We start from the raw sequence: 23,469 nt of genomic DNA on the forward strand, positions 1-23,469 counted from the left end.
ACTCGAACTGCTCTGTGGAGAATCCATGTGGCCAGAAACTGAGCTCCCTTGCCAATAGCTAAACCAGTGGCACCAATTTTCCAGTTGTAAGCCATCTTGGAAACCGATCACCTAGACCTAGTTGAGCCTTGAGATGACAACAGCCCTGGCTGACATTTTATCTGCAACCTTATGAAAGACCTGAGCTACAACCACTCAGTCATGCCACTCCTAAACTGCTGGCCTTCAGAAACTGTGGGCTAATATATGATTGTCATTGCTCAGGCAACTGAGTCTTCGGGAAATTTGTCAAACAGCAAAAGATAACTAACGTGATGTCTATTTTAGCTGTTTAAGAGGTAATTCCAAATTCTTAACTCCATTCCGAATGGTTGAAAGTAGCAAATAAAGGACTTCTGTGTGACCAGATGGTCAGTTACTAACATTACAGAATTGACTAATGTAAAATTTAAAATGAACACAAAGAAGAAAAGAAAAGATGCTAAGACACCGTGGAATCCAGGAAGGTTTAAGCACCCCCAGCTTATCAGTCACAAGTCAAAGACCCGGGCTCTAGGTTTGGTTCAGGTACTGGTTTTGCAACACTGGACATTTGCTACTTTAAGTTCCCTGTCTCAATTTCCCATTGGTGAACTAAACATAATACTGTAGCATTTGCCTTTTCTGTCTTAGAGATGGTATTAAAATGATTTAATCAGACCAAAGATGTGAAGGTCCTACGAATACACATTCTGATGACAATGCAGAGTTCTCCATTTTTGAGAGTTTGGAAAAAACTTTTAATTTTCTTTAAACTGCATATATCCACTACCCCAACCCTCCTCATAATTAGAAAATACAGGAGACACGTTTTTAAAACATAATGAAATATATGTGCATATGCACACACATATATGTATACATATACACACACACACATTAACAGTAATTAACTAGAACTCTGAGAATTTTTGTTTTACTTAGACCTACAGATGTGTGAAATTTGATGAATGAATGATTACTTTGAAGGGAAAGGACTGTACCCCAACTAGAATAGCTTGGACTAAAGCCAAGGGGGTGTGAATAACATATCAAGAGGGGACATGTTCAGAAGATGAACTGGAGAAATCGAGCGATCCCAGAACACAGGTCACACACCTCTATGTGGAAGAACCAGCTGTGAGTTCTAGCTTAGCCCAGCTTATTCCTAGCACTTCTTGGGCTTAAAACACAACCACACATGGAGATTCACATGGCATCTGTTGAGAGAGCTCAAAGTTACTCAATGTACACCTAAGAATGTTAAGTCTGAATTCCTACCTATTTGTGTCCAGGGCATGTGTCCAGGGGATCCCCTGACCCCAAAACCCAAGGACCCCCTTCCCAGCCCCTCCAGCCTGAACGGTAACACAGTGACCCAACTAGGAAGAACTAGGACCAAGCACCGGGAGTGGCAGGTCCCCACCCCAGTCCCACGCCTCACTTCTCTCACTCCGGATTTCTAAGCAGTTCCAAAACGACACATAGAGGAGGGAGGGGGCATAGTTATTTTGCCAACTCAGCTCCTACCTAGACACTCACTTTGGGTAGTTTGGGGAAGTCAACTTGAAACAAAAGCAGCACTTTCTCTGGATCCCAAGAGCAAGCCAGTGATTTCCTCCTCCCTTCATGGCATCCTCTGGCAACCTTCTTCCACTAGTTTCTTTTGCTCAATTTTCAGCTAAACTTTCAAAACACTTCCCTATGAAACTGAAAAGACATTTTGAAGGAAGTCTTTGGGTTCTGGTGTAAGGCCTGGGGCAAGGGCCCTCCCGCGAGTCTAAGGGCAGTTCTGACTCCAGCCATCACATTTGCTGTCCTTGGAGGGTGCTGTTGGTCAAGGCTGGCTGTGAGTTCATCACAAGTCCCCTTGGATGGGATGCCATTGAGGGGATAGAAGCATCTGACATTGCCACTAAGATCTCTTTTTAACGGAGATTCCATTCTTCATGATACTTTAATACTCCTCTCTGGTAGCTAGTCCTCGGTTAGGAGTTTTGTCTCTAACTCCACTGCAAATGATCAGAATGGATTATTTCCAGCCATGTGGCTACTGGGCTGCCCAGGATTGGAAGGAAGGAACTGAAATATAAGAATCGAGAGAGTCAAATTTTGCCAACTTCACAATATGAGAATGGGTGCCTCGGTCTCCCTACCTGCACACAAAGTATAAGATAGTTATTGAGTTAAGGAGAAAGACTAAACATTCCTCATTTTAGCCCTTGCTCTGACTCAGCAATTTCTACCTAGCGTTTCAATATCATGGGAATTCTATAGATAACGGGTCAGGCAAACCACAGCCACTGGACAGAACCCTGCACATCACCTATTTCTGTAAATAAAACTTTACTGGAACACAGCCATGCCCATTTGCTTTTGTATTGCCCATGGCTGCTTTTGAAATATAACAGCAGAATTGAGTCACTGCAATAGAGATGGTGTGGCCAGAAAAGCCTGAAATATTTACTATCTTACCCTCTACAGAAAAGTTGGCTGAGCCCTGCCTCAGATGATGATGATGATGATGGCAACTCACACACCCCAGTGCTTCCATGTGCCTGCCATTGTTCTAGGTGCGTAGCATGTAATATCTCATTTAATCCTCATGACAAACCTTGAGATTATCTGATGAAATTACATCAACTCATAGATATGAAAACAGAGACAGAGAAAGAAAGTTCAGGAAACTTTTCCAAAGTTCCCAATTTAATAGAGGCTGGGACTCAGTCCAGGTCCTTTGGGTCCAGGAACCATGCTCTTAATGGCTGCGCTATGCTGTTTGAAAGTTCCATCAGGCATTGATCTCATACTCTCCAGGCAGGGATTCCACTGACATTCATTTCATACTCCCCAAGCTGCCTTCAGATGCCTAATTCAGTCCCCAGATACCTCCATAAATAACAGGAAGGGACATCCTGCTATAATTAACAAATGGGCACTTTGGAATGAGAATGGTTTGCATGAGCCGGCCCTCGGGAGTCTGAACATCTTTGATCACCAACAAAATTGCATTTCTGGCCTCAGTCCGAGAAGACCCCAGTAGTTTCACTCACACTTGGCCTAAGTGAGGTATTTCCTGAGACACCATTAGGCCCTCCAGCATGTGCTGCCTCTCTCTTCCTGGGGCTCTTCAAACCACAGTCCTGGGATGACCTCACTTCCCAAGACTTCCACTAAGTTTTGACTTAGTGAGCCCATTGCAGCCATGGTATTGCAAAGTCCTTCCAGAACTAACCTCATTTTATCTGTTGGCCTCAACTGAATGTTAACAATACCTCTATTTTTTTTCTTTTTTCTGAGACAAGGTCTCACTCTTGTCACCTAGGCTGGTATGCAATGGCACAATCTTGGCTCACTGCAACCTCCTCCTCCTGGGTTCAAGCAATTCTACCTCAGCCTCCCAAGTAGCTGGGATTGCAGGTGCCCGCCACCATGCCTGGCTAATTTTTGTATTTTTCGTAGAGATGGGGTTTCACCATGTTGGCCAGGCTGGTCTTGAACTCCTGACCTCAGGTGATCCGCCCACCTCAGCCTCCCAAAGTGTTGGGATTATAGGCATGAGCCACTGTGGCTGGCCAACAATAACCTCTAGCACATTAAATTCCTCCACTGAGAGAAGAAATCACAATCTATTTATTTAAGCTCCTTGGCTTTGGTAAAACATGAATATTTCCATCCTGGAAGTGTTTCCTGAAGGATACCAGCCAACTAGCCATCAACAGCGGCTTTCAAAGCACCGGCTGGTGTCAATGTCCAACAAGAGGACGGCTTCTGAAAACAAGGCCATTTGACAAGACATTTGGGAAGTGTTCGTGCATCCTGATCCAACAGGCTGCTGGCTTCCTTCGCTGTTGGCCCTTGTCCCAGTTTTGGGCTTGACTTAAAAAGATTGAAATAGTCCTCCTCATCCACACACACCGAGGAAGACCTGTTGCAGCTGTTGGATCTACCGGAAGTGATGTACTATCTCCCCTCCCCCATGTTAAGAGTCAGGGAGGGATGTATGAGTGATCTTTGACATCTGTGGGCTTGCTGCTGTCAAGATAGACCATCGTCTTAGCTCTCAGCAGAACAGGCATTAGGGTCTGAAATGCCCCCTGTAGGGGTCATAACCAACTTAACTATCTTAGATGGAAAATGGTTTTTAGATACAAAAACTTCCTGGAGTATTTCAGTCTTAAAATGAATCCTTATGAAGAGCTAGAACAGAAATTTTAAAGGTTCTAACTCAAATGCTTTGTTTTGCAAACCAGAAACAGGAAATTCAGCAATGTTAAGTGATGTACGTCTAAGATCACACAGTGATCTTTAATATAGCTAGAGAAACCCAGTCTAGTTACCTAAACAGAAAATGAACATATGCATTTGGTAAAACAAATTCAATGAAAAGTAGTACCATGCCCATCCCAGAACCCTTGTTCTCCTCCCCAGAGAGAGGCACACTTAACATTCTTTTATGTGTCCCTTCAGAAATATTCAAGACTGATGTAGTTTCAGTGAATAAAGTATAAACTTCTCTTCCACAAATCATCCAGGACATGTGATCATTGTGGTTCTAGCCCCAGATCATCTCCACTTATAAAAGTTGACCCAAACACAAGCAGCTCTGTTTGTATCGGTCAGACACGGCTGGGGCCCACACCCATTCTGCACATTTATTCATCCACCAGGTCTTTCATGGGTACTGGACACTCTCCCCAGTCATGCCTGTCTGCAGAACAAGGGTTCCAGCTGGCAGTACACATGCTGCCCACGTAAAATTGGCCTCAATGGGCTTACACAATAAAACCCTGAGTCCCAGCAGTCATGAAGGGCATTTAGTGATGTTGCCAGTCAGGGTGTGTCCTGGCATTCGATATTTCACCAAATTAGAGAAGATCCTTTTTTGCTTGGACACAATTCAGGAAATAATTTCCCCTGCCAAAAGGCATTGAAAATCTCTCTCCCTTGACTGCAGCAAGCCCTCAGAAGCAAGATCCAGTGTCCCGGCACTGGAGAGAGTGCAGAGTCTGCAGCCACCGCCAGAAGACCTTGCTGGGTTCACAGAGCAGGAGCCAGAGTTCCGCAGAGCTGGACAAGACACCATCCTCAGCCACTCACTGACAAACGCCGCACTAGCAACTGCCACCTTACCATTTAACTGGCTCCCAGACGATGAATGCAAACTCAGCTGTCTTAAGTTAAACTCGCCTCTTTCCCTGGCCCAATGTGGATGGGAGCTCTGCTCCTGGAAACTCACTTCATGCAATTAAAAAAATGCCAGCACTGATAACTCAAATAAATAACAACATGCATCCATGCCTTTACTACTATTTAACTCAAACCCAGCTTTTTTTTTTTTTTATTGTAACTTTTATTTTATCAAACCCAATTTAAAAGCAACCTAATAAATGTTTCTTTGGCAGGACTTTTCTGCCCAGGTTGGACATACTGAGGTTATCTTTTAAATCCAGTGACTTCTGTACTAAAGCCACATGCTTCATCTTTTTAAATATTTTCCTGTAGGAAACATATTCGTTTTCATTAATTTAAGAACCCTGACTATGAGATCACATTCAAAATTTAGGTCAGCTGCCTCAAAAATTTTCACTGCTATTTGAAGTTACCAAAAAACAACAACAAGAACAACTTTTAATAATGAATGGGGGCAGGGCCATTTCCATGGCAACATCTGCTTTCCCTTGACCCGTCCCTTGATTTGCCCTTGCAGTTCATCACCTAAGGTGCCCTGCAGAGCAGGGCCAATAAATGGTCATGTGACCTGAGGGTCCCAGGGAAATTCCCCCAAATCTACTTCAAGACCCTGCCATGCTGTCTAAAATTCCAACAGGAAGGAATTTCTCCTTTGAAGGCACCTGCATTAAGGTATTGCTCTCTACAATGGCAATCCTTGAACTTGATCCGCCAATAAAACAAAAAAAACTAGGCAGGAGTCAGAGCCCCCGGTTGTGGGATCTTACTCCCCAGGACTATTCAGATCTCAATTTAATGGGTGCAGTAAGCAATGCCACACCTTTCCCACAGGCTGTTGCCAGGATTAATAAGTTTAGTATTAACTACATGAAAGTGTGAGTTCATTTTTTTTTTTTCCAGACTCTATAGGAAAGAAGAGAAGACCAAGAACTAGGAGGCCAGTGTTTCCAGAAGAGAGGATGCTCAACGACAAGGTGAAGTGGCCAGGAGGAAGCTTCGGATCCCTGTTTTGACTGCAGTGGCTCAGAGAAGAGGCTGTGAGTCACTCAGCGGTGAGCATTTTCTCCAAGGTCACCCTCGGAAGGTTCAGGACGTTCCCAGGGACTTCTGAGCACAGGCTGCTATGATGCTTTCTCTCTGACTTCTCCTAGATCTCTGGCAAGCCCTGCTCTTCCGTTTATGCCACCTCTGAGGACAGCATGGTCCACAAGGTCACTCCCTGTTCTGAGTGTCAAGCCTCCCTGTCATATCTTTCACCTATCACCGGATGTGCCCTGCTTTTCCTGCTCCAGAAACTGCTGGGGCACACTGCATGTGCCATGGTGGTTTGCTGCACCTATCCATCCTCATCTAGATTTTAAGCCCCATATGCATTACGTATTTGTCCTAATGTTCTCCCTCCCCTTCGCCCACAACCCGCCACCAACAGGCCCCAGTATGTGATGTTCCCCTCCCTGTGTCCATGTGTTCTCATTGTTCAACTCCAACTTATGAGTGAGAACATGTGGTGTTTGCTTTTCTGTTCCTGTGTTAGTTTGCTGAGAATGGTGGCTTCTAGTTTCATCCATGTCCCTGCAAAGGACATGAACTTATTCTTTTTCATGGCTGCATAGTATTCCATGGTGTATATGTGCCACATTTTCTTTATCCAGCCTAACATTGATGGGCATTTGGGTTGGTTCCAAGTCTTTGCTATTGTAAATAGTGCTGCAATAAACATATGTGTGCATGTGTCTTTATCATAGAATGATTTATATTCCCTTCAGTATACACCCAGTAATGGGATGGATGGATCAAATGGTATTTCTGGTTCTAAATACTTGAGGAATCACCATTCTGTCTTCCACAGTGGTTGAACTAATTGACACTTCCACCAACTGTGTAAAAGCGCTTCTACTTCTCCATGTTTACCCAATTTTCAAGTACCCAACACATTGTTATTAACTACAATTGCCATGTTGTACAATAGATCTCCAGAACTTAATCCTCCTGTCTAACTGAAAAGTTGTATCTTTGGACCAAAGTCTTCCAACCCTCCCCAACCCCTGGTAACCACCATTCTACCCTCTGCTGCTATGAATTCAACTTGGTCAGATTCCACGTGCAAGTGAGATCATGTAGTATTTGTCCTTGTGTACCTGGTTTATCTCATTTACCATAGTGTCCTCCAGATTCATTCATGTTGTCACAAAGAACAAAATTTATATAGCTGAATGGGATTCCATTGTGTACAATGCACCACATCTTCTTCACCCATTCATTCACTGTTGGACACTTAGGTTGGTTCTATATCTTGGCTATTATGAATAGTGTGGCAATAAACAGGGGGGTGGGGTGCAGATGTCTCTTCCACATACTCATTTTATTTCCTTTGGATATATACCTGGTAGTAGGATTGCTGGATTGTATGATAATTCTATGTATTTTTAATTTTTTTAATAAAAGTGACACCCCTAATTCCCTGAAGTGATTCCTTACTTATTAATCACGCATTGATTGACTCAGAGCTCACTTGAACCTTTGGGTGATTTAGTCTGCACCACCTCTTTGTGACTGATTTCCACACACTTCCTTAATGATATTTAAACAGCCATTTCACTTTCTTTGTCCCTGCCAACATCAAGGGATACCCTCCTTGTTCTAGTATGCTAAGTAAGTCTGATTTGAGTGGCCTCATGATTTTATATTCTTATCATGCCCACTCCTAACTTACTGGAGTGAAAATCCCAGGTTTGGAGAAACTACCCTTGTCAGGAAGCCATCACCCCCCCCCCCTGAATTCAGGTCCTACTTCAAACATGCCCCAAGTCTAACCTGATGACCTCAAAATGTAGCCATGAGACAAGCAGGCATTCAGCGGGTCTAGACAGGAAACCCGGAGACCAAAACCAACCATCAGGATAAATGACTACTTCTCCATGGCCTAAAATGAGGGAGCATGCAGGGAAATCTCGCCCTTGCAGGCGACTTGCAATTCTTCCACGCAGTAAAATGGCAAGCTAGTAAAATGTTTAAAAGGTCTGACAAAGTAGTGGAGAGTAGGCAGAAATTCCAGATAGTTGTACTTCTCTGGAAGTATTTTGACATTACAGTTTTCCCTTAAAATGACTTTCAGAAAGTCACCTTTACTATTTTGCGAGATAAAGATCTCCAATCTATCCATGACAGCCCTGAAAAGAAACCCAGGGGTCACTGTGACCATTTCCTGGCAGCATCCCTCCTGCATTGTCCCACCCTAGTGAAAGGGCAGCACAGCCAGCTACTGTCAAGCCCGCATCCTGTGTTTACACAAAACCCAGCTTCAGTCACATTTGGAAAACTGCATAAACTCTGGGTTACCACATCTAAAAACAACACACCATTCAGCTAAGGAAGTTCTCAGAAGCACAGTGATTTACTGGGAGATGTGTGCATGGTGTGGGATAAACACCAGACTGGAAGAGCTCAGGGAGAAGCCTGGCAAGGCCAGTGGCCATGCACCATGCTGTGGCACTGGGGAGCCCTTTGCCTTCTCAACCTCTATTTTCTCCAGGGTCAAAAGGACTTGATTAGGTGATGTTGGTAAAAGGACTTTTCATGACAGCTGGGATGTAGTGAGAGCTCAGAGAAGCCTCTGTTTCTTCTTAATGGGAGGCGTGCTATGGGAAAGTGGTCTAAAATGTTGAGGATTCCTCAGCCAGAAAAGATCAAGGTGCCGGGGGTATTAACATCATCAAAAACCCTAGGGAACTGGGAGAATGAGCCCATCCTCCCCAGCACCCTTGAGAAACCAGCCCAAGCCCTCCTTCCCCCACCTCCAGACAGCAGTCCTGGCTTGGAGCAGCAAGCATACCCTGCGGCTATTCAGGACAAGACAGAGAGGCCACACCACCAGGAGGGAGAGGACAGAAGTCTGGTCAGAGGCAGCCACCAGGGGGTCTTTGACAGCTTTCTCTTTCCCCCACCCGCAGCACCAACCAAAGCAGAAGTGTGAGCCCGGGGGAGACAAAGGGGGTGTGAAGTGGCCAACCTCCCACATCCACAAGCACACAGTAGTGAATCAAAAGAAAGAACTAAATCATGAGATTAAAACTTTAAGTGAACAAGAGCAAGTCTTATGGGAACATATGGACACAGGGAGGGGAGCATCACACACAGGGGTCTGTCAGGGGAGTGGGGAGTAAGGGGAAGGAAAGCATTAGGACAAATACCTAATGCATGCGGGGCTTAAAACCTAGATGAGGGTTGATAGGTGCAGTAAACCACCATGGCACATGTATACCTGTGTAACAAACCTGCATGTTCTGCACATGTATCTCAGAACTTAAAATTTTGTTTAAAGTAAAATTTTTAAAAAATCAGAACTAGAATGCTCTAATAACCCAACCTTTTTGAAAAGTTGTAAAAATAGACCAAAGACTTGGTAGAGTGGTCCCCCCATGCACCCAGTGGATAAGGGGCATATCCCTAGGAGACAGCTGACTGTGGTTACATGAAAAACAAAATCACAGCAAGGCTTTGTTCCCAAAGATGCCTCACTAAATCAGTAACACAATCAGTGACAAAAAATTTTTTTGCCCAACACTACATATATGACTACACAAACTTATAGCTGAGGTCACAGGGAACTATCATAAGGGTGCCTGCAAGGCAAGTAAGCCGTGATCTTATCCTTGACATCTTTGTGACGTGGACACCAATGCCTCTTTCTGAAACCCTCCTCCATGCTTGAGGTGAGCTCTGCAAACCATTCCCTTGCTTCCCAAGTCCACCTCTTTATTATTTTTTTATTTCAATAGTTTTGGGGGAACAGGTGGTTTTGGTTACATGGATAAATTCTTTAGCAGTGATTTCTGAGATTTTGGTGCACCTGTCACCCGAGCAGTGTACACAGTACCCAATGTGTAGTCTTTTATCCCTCACCACCCTCCCACTCTTTCCCCTGATTCCCCAAAGTCTATTATATCATTCTTATGCCTTTCAAGCCTGCCTCTTTAACTGTGGCCATTCCCCCAAGATTTTGTTCTACTTTCTGCTATACTTTGTCTGAGAAAGCATACCCATGATTATTGCTTTATTTACCAACCCCATATGGAGAGCTCCTCACCATAGGTGTGGCTTCTACTGCTTTGTATGCTTATGTTTATAGATGAATTCATAAGACTTGTGTCTGCAGCTTAAAATTCAATGACAAGAAGGGAGCACGCTTTTACCTATGTGGGCAGATTCTTCAGATGTATGATTCAAAATTCCAGGCATGGCTAACAAACAGAGAAAAAGAGAGTTTCCCAAACTTCTAATGATTGCTAAATGTGTCTATAACAGAACTTAGTCCAAACAGCTGAACTTCAATCTGACATTTCGGCCTACACTGAAGATGCTACATAGCCCTCTAAGAAGAGTAATACTGCCATGACTAGAGGAAATAGAAAGTGGTGGGAATGTTCCAGTCCTCAGTTCCTGGGTAACTAGCCCAGAACTTAGAGGTTTAACATAAAAATATGTTATTTTACCTCACAATTTCGTAGGTCAGGAATTTGGACAGGGCTCAGCTGAGTGGTTCATCTGTCCCATGTGGCATCAACAGAGCTGACTTGGTGGCACTGGGCTAAAAGATGGTCTAGTCTGGAGGGGCTCTCATACATCTGGCACCTTGGCAAGGCCAGCTGGAAGGCTGGGTTCAGCCGAGACCCTCAACTGGAGCACTCAGCTGGGACCTCTCCAGCATGGCAGCCTCAAAGTAGTTGGATTCCTTCAGTGGTCCCTCAGAACTCCAAGAGCAAGTGTTCCATTCAAGAGTTCCAGTTGCAAGCTACAGGGATTCTCAGAAGTCTCAGAAAGTCACTTCTGTCTCATTCTATTGGTCAATCAAGTCACTAAGACCACCCCGGATTTAGGGAAAGAGGATTTAAACTCCATTTTTCAATGAAAGAAGTAGCAAAGAATTCATGGGCATCTTTAATCTACCACAGACTCTATTTTTATCCCTTTCACAATGTTACGCTTGGATTAAGTACTCACAGGGCCAGTTGGTTTGCTTTGTAGATCACGTCACATCATCTCTTCACTGCCCTCCAGTGACGTAATAAATCTTAGTACTGTAGCAGAATCAGAGGTTCAACATCACCTTTAGGCCTGGAAGAATTAATGAATGTTAGAAAAAATAGCACAGCAATATTGATATTAATATCCATTAGAATCATTATATTCTTGACAATTATGTTTTAATACACAGGGAAGAGGACAGCAAATTATGATGGCAAGAGTATGAACTTTGCAATCACAACCCACCTCAGTTCAAGTCCCTGCTCTGTCATTTACCAGCCATGTAAATTTAACCAAAGAACTGAAACTTTATGATCCTTGGCTTTAAAATGAGTACAACACCTGTAGTAGGTGCCTCAGGAACCCCTCACTCTTGAGCTATGTCCATTCCTTCAAGAAAAAATTTGTGGGAGAACTTGTATGTACTTTTGAGAAAGTCCTGGTGGACATAAACTCCATTGACCATGGCAGATGACCTCCATAAGTCACCCTTAGCATGGTGTTTCCTTAATTGGAAACACCAATTAAGACTGGGAAGTGAGACTGGGCCAGTCTCCCTGCCCCCTCATCCTTGCTTCCTGGAATCACTTCCCCCATGAATTAACTGCATCCAAGTCTTTATCTCAGGATCTACCTCTGGGAGAACCAAAACCAATGGAATTCTTACCTTACAGAATTGTTCTAAGTGTAATATAAATTCTAAGCATAGAAAATGCCAGGCACAGAGCCTGGTATCTCATTGTCTCTCATTCATTCCCTGCCATTTTCATGGGTCCAGACCACTCACCTTTCCCCACACCTGGCCAGCCCTTTCCAGCCCTGCTCACTACCCAACCTGTTTCTCCTAAAAGGATCTCTCGCCCTCCTCTGAGGTGTTGAAATCTCACCCACCCTTAAACATCCTTCTCTGACCTCCCTGGGTGGGGGAAATCCCCTGGTTATATCCACTTATAGTAAACACAGCTCTCTCCTTCCCTACACTTTCCACAGGTTTACATTTTATAGGGGTCATTATATTATCTTTGTCTGTCATGTTCATGAGACTTAAGCTCCCATAGGACAGGGGACATGTCTGTTTTTCCTAGCCAAGAAAGGAAAAATTACTATTTGTTCAATGAATGAATGAATGAATGAATGAATGAACAAGATGTTCTTTCTCCTGTGATTTTGCACTGACCTTGTCCTCTTTCCTATTTGCCCTCCACCACTGACACACGTGGCCACCCTGAACATCACTTCTCCCCTCCTGTGTTCCCACAGCATATTGTGGTAACTCACATTGACCACATTCTCCTCTGTGATTCAATTTAGATTTTTTTGCTTATTTGGTTGTTTTTCTCTTTTTCTTTTGTTCTTTCTTCCTTCCTTCCTCCCTCTCTCTCCTTTCTTTCTTGCTCTCTTTTTTCCTTCCTTCTTCCTTTTTCCTTCCTTTCTTCCTCCCTCTCTGCTCTCATCTTTCTTTTTCTTTCTTTCTTTTTCTCCCTCTCTCTTTCTTTGTCCTCTCTCCCTCTCTCCTCTCTTCTCCTTCTTTCTTTCTTCCTTCCTTTCTTTCTGAGAGTCTCAGCATAAAAGCATAAGTCATGTGCTCAACAGGAACTCAGGTATGTAAGTGTCAACCCACCCTGGGTCTTGTCTGAGCACTCCAGGACTGCTGTATTGCATGTAGAGCTGACATTTTGCCTTACCCCACCCAGATTCACCTTCTTTCCAAAATCAGGGAGCACTGACTGCCCCTTAACCTTTGAAACAATATCCCTACTGGGGGAAGAAGTTGCCCCAAGATAAGGAAAGGCAGGTCTGGGAACCAGATCATGGATCCTTGTTGCAGAGCAGAGGTACACATCTGAAGGCTCATGTAGCATGGCCACCCTGCTGTCTTCGAAGCCAGCCCACAGAAGCATTTTGCTAGGTTCCTAGGAAACTGGGACTGTAATTGATGAAAACAGAAACCTTTTAAAAAGTCTGCACTAATGTATAGTAGAAAATTGAGTGCTTAACACTAGGATGGCTCCCTTGGGGACAGAGAAGCCCATATGGCAATTCCAGTTGATGAAACATAAGCACAAGCCTTAAGGGAGCCCAGGGAAGGGCTTCCAGATACAGGTAAAAATGTAGCTGATGTTTCGCTTTCCCTTCTGCCTGCCAGGAATATGGACACTATGTCTAACACTCCAACAATCATCTTGTGACCATGAGGAAAAGGCCAAACCAAAACAGGCACTGACCCTGACATCGTTGAGCTGCAGTCCTGTGATTATGTCATGCCCACTCATTCCACAAGAAAGAAACGGAGAGACAAAGAAAGAAAGGAGGGAAGAAGGGAAGAAAGGAAGAGGAAAGGAAGGAAGGAAGGAAGGAAGGAAAGAGAGAGAGGGAAAGAAAGAAAGAAAGAAAGAAAGAAAGAAAGAAAGAAAGAAAGAAAGAAAGAAAGAAAGAAAAGAAAGAAAGAAAGAAAGAAAGAAAGAAAGAAAGAAAGAAAGAAAGAAAGAAAGAAAGAAAGAAAGAAATCAGAGATGACACAAACAAATGGAAAAACATTCTATGCTCATGGATAAGAAGAATCAATACTGTTAAAATGCCCAAACTGCCCATGCAATTTATAGATTCAATGCTATGCCTATTAAACTGCCATTGACATTATTCACAGAACCAGAAAACACTATTTTAAAATTCATATGGAACCCAAAACAAAGCCTGAATAGCCAAAACAATCCTAAGCAAAAAGAACAAAGCAGGAGGCATCACACTTCCCAACTTCAAACTATACTACAGTGCTACAACAACCAAAACAGTATGGTACTGATACAAAAACAGACACACAGACCAACTGAATAGAATAGCGCACCCTGAAATAAGACCGTACACCTACAACTATCTGATCTTCGACAAACCTGACAAAAACAAGCAATGGAGAAAGGACTCCCTATTCAACAAACGATGATGGAATAATGGCTAGCCATATGCAAATTAAAACTGGACTCCTTCCTTACACCATATATAAAAATTAACTCAAAATGGCTTAAAGAGTTAAATGTAAACCCCAAAACTATAAAAACACTGGAAGACAACCTAGGCAATACCATTCAGGATATAGGCACGGGAAAATATTTTATGACAAAGATGCTAAAAGCAATTGCAACAAAAGCAAAAATTGACAAATTGAATCTAATTAAACTAAAGAGGTTCTGCACAGCAAAAGAAGCTATCAACAGAGTAAACACACAATCTATAAAATGGGGGAAAATTTTTGAAAACTATGCCTCTGACAGAGGTCTAATATCCAGCATCTATAAGGAACTTAAACAAATTTACAAGAAAAAAACCCATAAAAAGTGGACAAAGGACAAGAAAAGGCACTTTTCTAAAGGAGATACACACGTAGTCACCAATCATATGAAAAAAGCTCAACATCACTGATTATTAGAGAAATGGAAACCAAAACCACAATGAGATACCATCTCACACAAGTCAGAATGGCTATTATTAAAAAGCAAACAAACAAACAAACAAACAAAAAACAGATCAGATGCTGGCGAGGTTGTGGAGAAAAAGGAATACTTATACACAGTTGGTGGGAGTGTAAATTAGTCCAACCATTGTGGAAGACTGTGTGGCAATTCCTCAAAGACCTAAGACAGAAATACCATTCAACCCAGTAACCCCATTACTGGGTACATTCGCAGAGGAATATAAATCATCCTATTATAAAGATACATGCACCCATTATGTTCATTGCAACACTATTCACAACAGCAAAGACAGGGAACCAACCTAAATATCCATCAATGATAGACTGAAGAAACTGTGGTACATTTACACCATGGAAAGCTATGCAACCATAAAAAAGAACGAGATCATGTCCTTTGCAGGAACATGGATGGAGCTGGAGGTCGTTATCCTTAGCAAACTAATACAGGAACAAAAAACCAAATACTGCATGTTCTCACTTATAAGTAAGAGCTCAATGATGAGAACACATGAACACATAGAGGCGAACAACACACAATGGGGCCTATCAAATGATGAAGGATGGGAGAAGGAAGAGGATGAGGAAAAATAACTAATGGGTACTAGCCTTAATACCTGGGTGATGAAATAATCTGTACAACAAACCCCCATGACCACAAGTTTACCCATGTAACAAACTTGCACATGTACCCCTGAATTTAAAATAAAAGTTAAAAAATCTGATTTTAAGCAGGAAGAAATCGAGAAAATGCTGGGCTATTGGAGAAAAACTGTGATTTAGTTACAAGTTTTGGTGTAGGTGTTGTCAGTTGGCATAAGAAAGTCAAGAAACTCATGCTCCCCCTAAGCCATCCCACCCTACCACCAGATTGTATTTCGGGGATTGGGGGGCAGAGAAAAGGAAAGCTGAAGGTAACCCCTTCACAAATTTTCTCCCTTGAAAGATTGACATTTCAAGTATGTTACAGGAAATTTTTAATTAAAGGGTTAAACAAAGGAGAGGAGAAATATATATATAAAATGTGCTGGCCAGACCGTTAGAAGTCTTATTGGGATCCTTTATTTCCAGGAGGTGTCTCAAATCAACCCAGCCTTTTGACTTTGAAGATACATCTCCTGAGTTTCCCCAGGATGGACATTGCTGAGGATAAGCTGACTCAGAAAGACAAGACAGATCCAAGTGTTTGTCAAGAAAAATGCACTTAGCACTCTACATAATTCCCAAAGGACTTTCTTCTAAAAATATTTTTTATTAGAGTCTGAAATAATTTAATCACAGGCTTGTATTTAGTCAGAGCTCACTAAGTACTCTGTGCCCAACAGTGATATTCTTTCAGGTTTTTAAACAGGAAATTCTGAATCCAGAGAACAGAAAACACGGAACCGTGCCCATGATGACTTGGAAAAGCTACCCTCTGCTCACACCAAACTCCCAAGTGTCCCGTACTTCATTGGGAATACGTTAAGGTTGAAACTAAAGGGGAGAACTTGAGGGTCTTTTCCCAATGAGATAAAGGAGCTCAAGGCTGGAGTGCCATTGGCAGCAGGCAATCTTAAAGAGAAAGAAGACTAATATCTGAGCAGGAGGGAATGATTCCTGGGCTACTACTCAAATCTTCTCCTTAGATTACAGGGAAGACTTTCCTTGTTAGCTGTGAGAACATCCCACCCCCGACAGATACCAAGCACCACCATATCTCATCCATTCATTTATTTGACATGTCTTTGACATTGGGAAACCTATAGACCTCGGTTTTCCAAACAGCATCGATCAGGCTGGATTCCTCTGAGGGATCCAGGGGCACACACGGATAGTTACACAGACCACTGGGGGAAAACACTGGGACATGAACATGCCAGGAAAAAGTACTGAACTTCCTAGTTGGACATGGAGGTGCGGGACAGGGACTTTGCCTTGCTTGTCTTTAAAATCAGAAACACAGGGTGTTTTGGTAAGTCAAAATTTACTGATTTTAAAGCTCCCACAAGGAAGACCCACATGAGACAAAAATTTAGAGGAATATGCTAGGACAGAGCAATAAGTGAATGAATGAATTTCTGATACAAAATGCAAAGGGTCCAGAGTACCAGACCAGAGGTGTTAGAAACAAAAGAAGTCAAACTGGGGGTTCAGGCCATGCCACTCATTAGAAACACCCAGGACCCCAATCACTTACAGCAGAGCCCCTGGGTATGGGTCCAGATACCAGTGGCCTTGTTGTTTCACCTCTCTAGATGATCCCAGTCTGCCGCTGAGGACCCACACTTAAGTGGTACACATTCACTTGAGGCATAACTCTCCACTTCCAAAAAATATCTATGCAACAGAAACACTGTACAGAATCTTGAACATTCAAAAGCCAAGGAAAAGAACTGCATACTGAGGAGGACACGGCAAGAAGGTCAACCTCACCCAGGGGTGGAAGCACTGTGAGTGATCTGCCGAGGGTCATTTTGCACCTGGAGTGGGGCTGGGGAGGAACCCGCTTCACAGAAAAGGTGCAGAGGCCTAGAAAGTTCCCTACCAGGAGGTCATGGTCCTTGTTGGCTTAAGGACAATGGAGTGGGGAAGCTCTGTCACTAAGACAGAAGCCAAATCATCATGGGATCATGGGCTCATGGGAAAAGCACGGTGAGAAGCTCCAAATGTGCTAGATGGGGAAGAAAGGCTCCAAAAAAGGCCTGGAGCCTGGGAGACTGGGAGCTACCCGTGAAGATTATTCAAGAAAGCCCAAATGCTGAGATAAGATGCACGGTGAAGTTCCCCAGATGTGATAAAGATGGTACTGTCACTAACTCAAGCTGGAATAATTGGCCAAAGAGAGCTTACATTCCCAAGTCATGGGTTCTAGACTTAACCATAGAAATCGAGGTGCTCCCACTGACAGCAGGAGTAAGAATGTCCAGGAGGGCTTGCAGAACTAGGATACTAGGACACCCTGTGGCTCTAATCAGCAGAGGGATGCTGATGATACTGGACTGAGGTCCCCTTGCATCCCCCATTCTTCCCCCTGATATCTCCGAGCTGCTGCTGTGGTCACTGTCAGTACTTGGTATGGATTCCTGGGAGCAACATTTGTCCAGAAAACCTGCTCCAGGGACCAGAGAAAGGCTTGTCTTAAAATTCATTGTAGGTGGGGTCAAGGCTGTGCTGATCTTGTATAAATGCCTGGGACACATTAAAAGGGGACATGTGAGGCCAATGCAATGCCCTAAGGAGCCACACCCTTCCCCACAGAAGCCATAAGACAGCCTTGACTGCAGTCCCCTCTCCTGGATGGAGCAGCCTCTTTGCTGGGATAGAGCCGGAATGAATTGTGAAGAAACTCAGGCTTTAATTATAAAAATTTTGAGGCTTAGTATACATCCTTTTTGGATATTGCCAAGGCTACAAATACAAGACTACATTTCTACGCAGCACTAAGTTTTTGCTGCTAATGCTTGTAAGGTTTTATGACAGTTGTTTTACCATGCTTCATAAAGCATATTTGGTATTCTTGACAAAATAAAATAAAATTGGGAGCATATTTATTTTGTTGGCTCTTTACTGTTGGCCACTTAATTTCCGTGCAGAACTTCTGATGAGCTGTATGACAAGGCAGTATGTAACTGTGTTGTAGGACTTTGTCCTTAGTTCAGCTAACAGCCAGGTTCTTGTCACATGGCCATGAAAGATTAGGCTTGCAGACACTTTGAAGGGTGAGAAAAATGGAATTTATTGTGCAAAAAGAGGGGGAAAAGAGAAACAGGGATCCTCTGCAAAGCCAGAGCGCTGCTACTGTGCTTCCTACCTCGCAGATGGAATCCCCGGTTCCACCCAGGAAGAGGAGGAGCCAGGTTCCTCCCGCTGCAAATGGCTTGAACTTCCCAAGACTCCACCCCAGTGCGCAGGCCTGTTGGAGTTTTTCTGGCAACCCCTTTGCACTTGGCTGTCCCAATTGTATTAACCATGTGTTTCTGATGCTTTGATACGTGGGACCTTGTTTTGATACCTGGGCCCTTCCCAGGTTTAGCCAATTCCTAGAGATAGTAAACACCTTGCCTGCTTCTGCAGTGTGTTTTTCAAATGCAAATCGACCAATCCAGAGCCACACCCCAACCACCTCTTTTATGGAACTCTCACCCTCAGGGTCACTACCCACACCCAGTGAGGGACAGCCCATGCACCCCAGAGCCTGAGGAAACCATTCAAACCAGCCAATCCTAAGCCTGCCTACCCTGCCTCACCCACTCCTTCCCACAGAAACCATCAGAAAGGCTCTGCCCACAGCTTCCCCTCCCTCCCTCAGCCTCCTGACCGGCCCTAGTGCTTCCCGGGGCACCCTCCCAACCGCCATGGTGTGGTGTGCCCCTCCTGCTGGGATCTGGGGGATACCACTGTCTTTTCAATGGCTGTTGTCTCCTGATTTGTTGGCCTCACCAAACCTGAATAATAAAGCCTACATTTGAAAACAGCAGTTTGGGGTGGGACATATAACAAGGTGAACAGTCAGCCTGAGGTATAGCTCTGAGACTAATTTCATTCACAGACTGTTCTTAGCTGTTTCTGTGCTTTCTGGGGGCTAAATCCACATTGCCCCTGCAGTGGGCTCAGAAGGATCCAGGGACACACACTCTTATTTCCTGGGAGAGCAGCCTCAGACCCAGCGGCAGGACTGAGCGCTGGACGCCTCACCTCCATCCAGTGGGACAGTGACGCTTTGATTGGTCACAGGCCATAGGCTAAGAGAGCAAAAAAACGGGAAATACTGTAGGAGAGAGGCACACTCAGTTCCTACTTCTGATTCTTCCTTCCCTGTGAAGGAATCCTTATTACTGTCCTCTTGGTCCCCCAGATTCCAGATGTACCTTCTGCCGGTTTCGGGAGAGGAACTCTTCCTGGTAACTAGTCTGCCCCCAGGAAAGTAAATATTTGCTCTGCTCCTGACTGTAACCTTGACTCAGACCAGCCCCTGCTTGGCCAGTTGTTTTTCAGTTGTTGAATCCTGGGATTCAGTATTAAGAAGCCCATTGCTGCTGCACATCTAAACCACACTCTCTAGAATGTAATGTTTAAATTAGGCAAGCTTCAGTTTCCTTACCTCTAAAATGTGAATTATAATCTTTGCTTGGTGGGTTTTTCTGTTTGTTTTTTGAGGATTCACTTGAGCAAAACACGTCAAATCTTGCACATTGTAGACATTTAAATGTTGGTTTCCCCTCCTTCGTTCTTGCTTTATCTCTCCCACTTTTTTTATCTAAAGCTTTCTCTCCCCTTGTGCTGGAAGCTGGCTGAGTAGTAGTAGTTCCTGGCCCCTGAAGCTCAACCTCCACCAGGAGTCTGGTAGCTGTAGTCTGGGCAGTTTCTGAAAAACCACTGGGCAGTGGGTTCTGGGAGTTCCTTTGTAGGAGGCTTTGTTTTGCTTTGCTTTTCTGAAGAAGAATGAGGAAGTGGGTTTTGCAGGCATGCCAGGGAGGAGGAGAATGTGCTGGTGCCTGAGCCCTGTGGGAGGGGGCTTCTAGCCCACCACCCCTGCTTAGAGAACTGGCTGAATCTATGAGCCAAGAAAGGAGGAGCTTCCAGGAGTGCACAAGCTGGCTCCAGCACCGAAGCTGGCAGAGGCTATAGCCCAGGTGGCATCTCGATGGCTTCTTCACTGGTGGCAATGCCTTCTTGGAACCCAGTAGCAGTAACCAGTAGCCCTGAAGGGTGGCATGGGCAGAGATGCCAATGGGTGAGGACCATAAGAACAGGAAAATAAACACAAAACACGAAGCACCTTTGTGTGTCCAAGTGAACTATTGGCAGGACGTCATGGAAAAAACCAATGAGAGTTGAGTGTAGAGACAGGAGCAGAGAAACTTAGCTGAGTCCTGCTGATTGGACCCATTTGCTCACACAGGCTGGAAAAGTCCAAGTAACACACACTGTATCCATTCTGCAGACACTTCTTAAATGCCTGTGCTGCAGCAAGACACACAGTGTCCGGTGCTGGGCTGCATCAAGGAACGAGAAGGCTCCTGCCTTGAGGAACTTACAAGAAACACACATCCTACCCTTTCTGTGGAAGAGTCCGTATATATTCCCATAGCATTCGAAATACTAGACAGATCACATTTATTTTTTAGTTCATACATTATTCTTAGCTTCTGTTGTTGATGTCTGCTCTCATCCTTAGTTCTTGCAGAAGTGGCTTAAACAGTAGAATCAACTTAAGATAGAAGAGATCAGTCACTTTAAGAAAAGAAACCACATTGTTTCATTTGCCCATCTGTGTGTTCAAAGTGGACTCAGGGACACAGAATTAGGTTAGTCATAATCCTTGGTTCAAGACACAGATTCTATATTGGTCCCTGAAGAGCTTGTTTTTTATCTGTTTGTTTAATAATAAAGTAAACAATCACAATCTACTACCTAACATGAGATCTAGAACTTAATGAAGCTTACGTTTTTCCTAACCCATCCCAACCCTGATGTAATCACTGTCCAAACACACACACACACATTTATATTTAAGAGCATTTATATGACAAAAACTACATTTTAACCGTGTGTGTGAATATATATGAAGATGCTTTCACATATTTGAGAGAGAGCATATTAACTTTAGTTGTTTTCACTTTATATAAAAGGACATCATTCTAAAAGATGTTTCTGGAACCTATTCAATAATATATATCTAAGATACATCCATATTGTTCCATGTTGCTTTTTACTGTAGTGCATTTTATTACTTGCAAGAGCCACTCATTCTCTTGTCTAGCAGGTATTGAGTTGTTTCTACATTGTATTTTACTCTTTATTATGGAAGTTTTCAAACATATAGAAAAGTAGAAGGAATGATATAAGGAAGCAGGGTGCAGTCACCACCAGGATCAGCAGTTAGCAACATTCGGCTAATCTTATTTCATGTATTCTCCCATCCACCACTGGATAATTTTGAAGCAAATCTCAGACATCACCCATAAAAAATTTAGCTTGCCTCTTAGATAATAACCTTTTTTTAATGTAGCAATGAAAATGTCACACTCACTCCTTAATATTAGCATAAATCCACTACTCAAAATTTCCCCATTGTCTCGCATCTTTTCTACCTGCATGACCCTACACTTCTGAAATCGTGGAGGGGAGGAAATGCGTAACCTGTGAGGTCAAGGCGGAGTCTGAAAGCCGGTCGGTGGTGGTTCTCCTCCGGCTGCAGTCAGCTCCTTTTCTGGGTCATTGCTGAAGCAGCCAGAATCTAAAGCGGGGGACTCCAGAGAGCACTGGAGAAGTTGGAGGAAGGAAGAGAGATGCAAGCCATGTGGCCCCAAGCCTGAAGATAAAGAAAAGGCAGAAGCAGCCGAAGAACCCTGTGCAATGTCCTCACCGAATCCTCCTTCTCAAACCTCACTCTTCTCTCCTTTCACAGTTAAAATCTAATAAGGTGTTCAAAGACCTTTGCCGGCCCCTCTGTACTTCTCCCTCCCTGAATGCTTAGAAAACAGGAGAAGAAGAGAAGAGGACATGATAACAGGAAAATAGAAAAGTGAGGGTCAAAAACTGCTCAAAACCTCCTTCACCCAAACAAGGCATTGGCAAACTTTTCCTGTAAAGAACAAAATAGTAAATATTCTAGGTTTTGCCGTCTCAACTGCTCAACTCTATCTTCAAAGACCAAAAGTGGCCAAAGACAATCTGCAAACAAACAGGCAAGGCTGTTTCCTAATACCCTTAATCCACAGAAACAGAGAGCAGGCTACATTTGGCCCACAGGCTGTAGTTTGTCAGCACATAGTCTAAGTACAACAATTTTTATTTCTGTCTATTCCTCCTACATTTTTGATTATTAAACAGTTACTATAGTTGAAATAGAAAAATAGGAAAAATGGAAATATAAAATATAGCTAAGTAGCTAATTAATGTGATTATCCCCATTTTTCAGATAAGAAAATTGACGTACTGTGAGATTAAAGGATTTGCCCAGGATCACAGAGACACCACGTGGCGGTGCTTGAACTTGAACTCCCAAAGTCTATCTTCAAAGTCCAAGGTTTTAAGTTTTCTCCTTGTCTAGATGCAAACAAATGTCAATATTGTAACCATAAAAATTGTACAAAACAATTTACAATGTTTGCTTAACACTGTAAATATTTGTCTCACAATTTTGATAATCTGTTCATTATAATATTAATCATTATAATTGATAGTTGCTGCATAATTTTTCATCATCGGGGTAATAAGTTTTATTACATTATTTTATATCTCTAATGATTTTATTTTATTAAATTATTTCCTAAGCTGAATTCCCAGGAGTAGTATCATTGGGCATCTCTCAAACCTTGTTGTGATATGCTGGGGAAGAGAGTGCTAATTTGTGACAACTGCCAATTTCTGTGGTGTAAAGACTCCACAAAGGCCACCAATTTTAAGCTACCAACATGACATCACTGAACAGAGCCAAAAAGTGATGCACATCCTGGGCTCTTGCAAGAAGATGCAAGCTGGTCCAGCACCCAACTGACTTGGCTCATGTTGCCTTTCTTCTTCCCAGCACCAAATTATAAATTGAATTACAGGTGTGAGAGTGTTTCATGAAAACCTTTAAACACTTGATACTGTGTGAATGCACCAGTATCTCAAATTTGCTATGATTTACATCCCCTGGTTCTTACTGAAAGTGTCATTTTTCCATGAGTTCCTTTATGTGTGTCTCTTCTGCAATCCCCTACTCAGGTTTTTTCATCTGTTAGGGTGATGATGCTACTATAGACTGAATGTTTGTGTCCTCCCAAAATTCATATGCT

The 23,469-nt window shown here is 43.3% G+C and overlaps 1 protein-coding gene across 1 annotated transcript in view; it reads right to left on the reverse strand.

Annotated features, from left to right (window-relative positions):
• The window catches only part of IL1R1 (interleukin 1 receptor type 1), a 147,075-nt gene extending 124,339 nt beyond the window's left edge, over nucleotides 1-22,736 (reverse strand). The window contains exons 1-2 of the mRNA XM_023211338.1: nucleotides 22,626-22,736; nucleotides 11,212-11,325 (exon numbers count right to left, since the gene is read on the reverse strand). The gene's annotated coding sequence lies outside the window, so the exon portion shown is untranslated. The remainder of the gene's footprint in view (nucleotides 1-11,211; nucleotides 11,326-22,625) is intronic.
• Nucleotides 22,737-23,469: the final 733 nt, after the last annotated feature.

This window comes from Piliocolobus tephrosceles, chromosome 15 (assembly GCF_002776525.5).
Source record: "Piliocolobus tephrosceles isolate RC106 chromosome 15, ASM277652v3, whole genome shotgun sequence".
NCBI lineage: Eukaryota > Metazoa > Chordata > Mammalia > Primates > Cercopithecidae > Piliocolobus > Piliocolobus tephrosceles.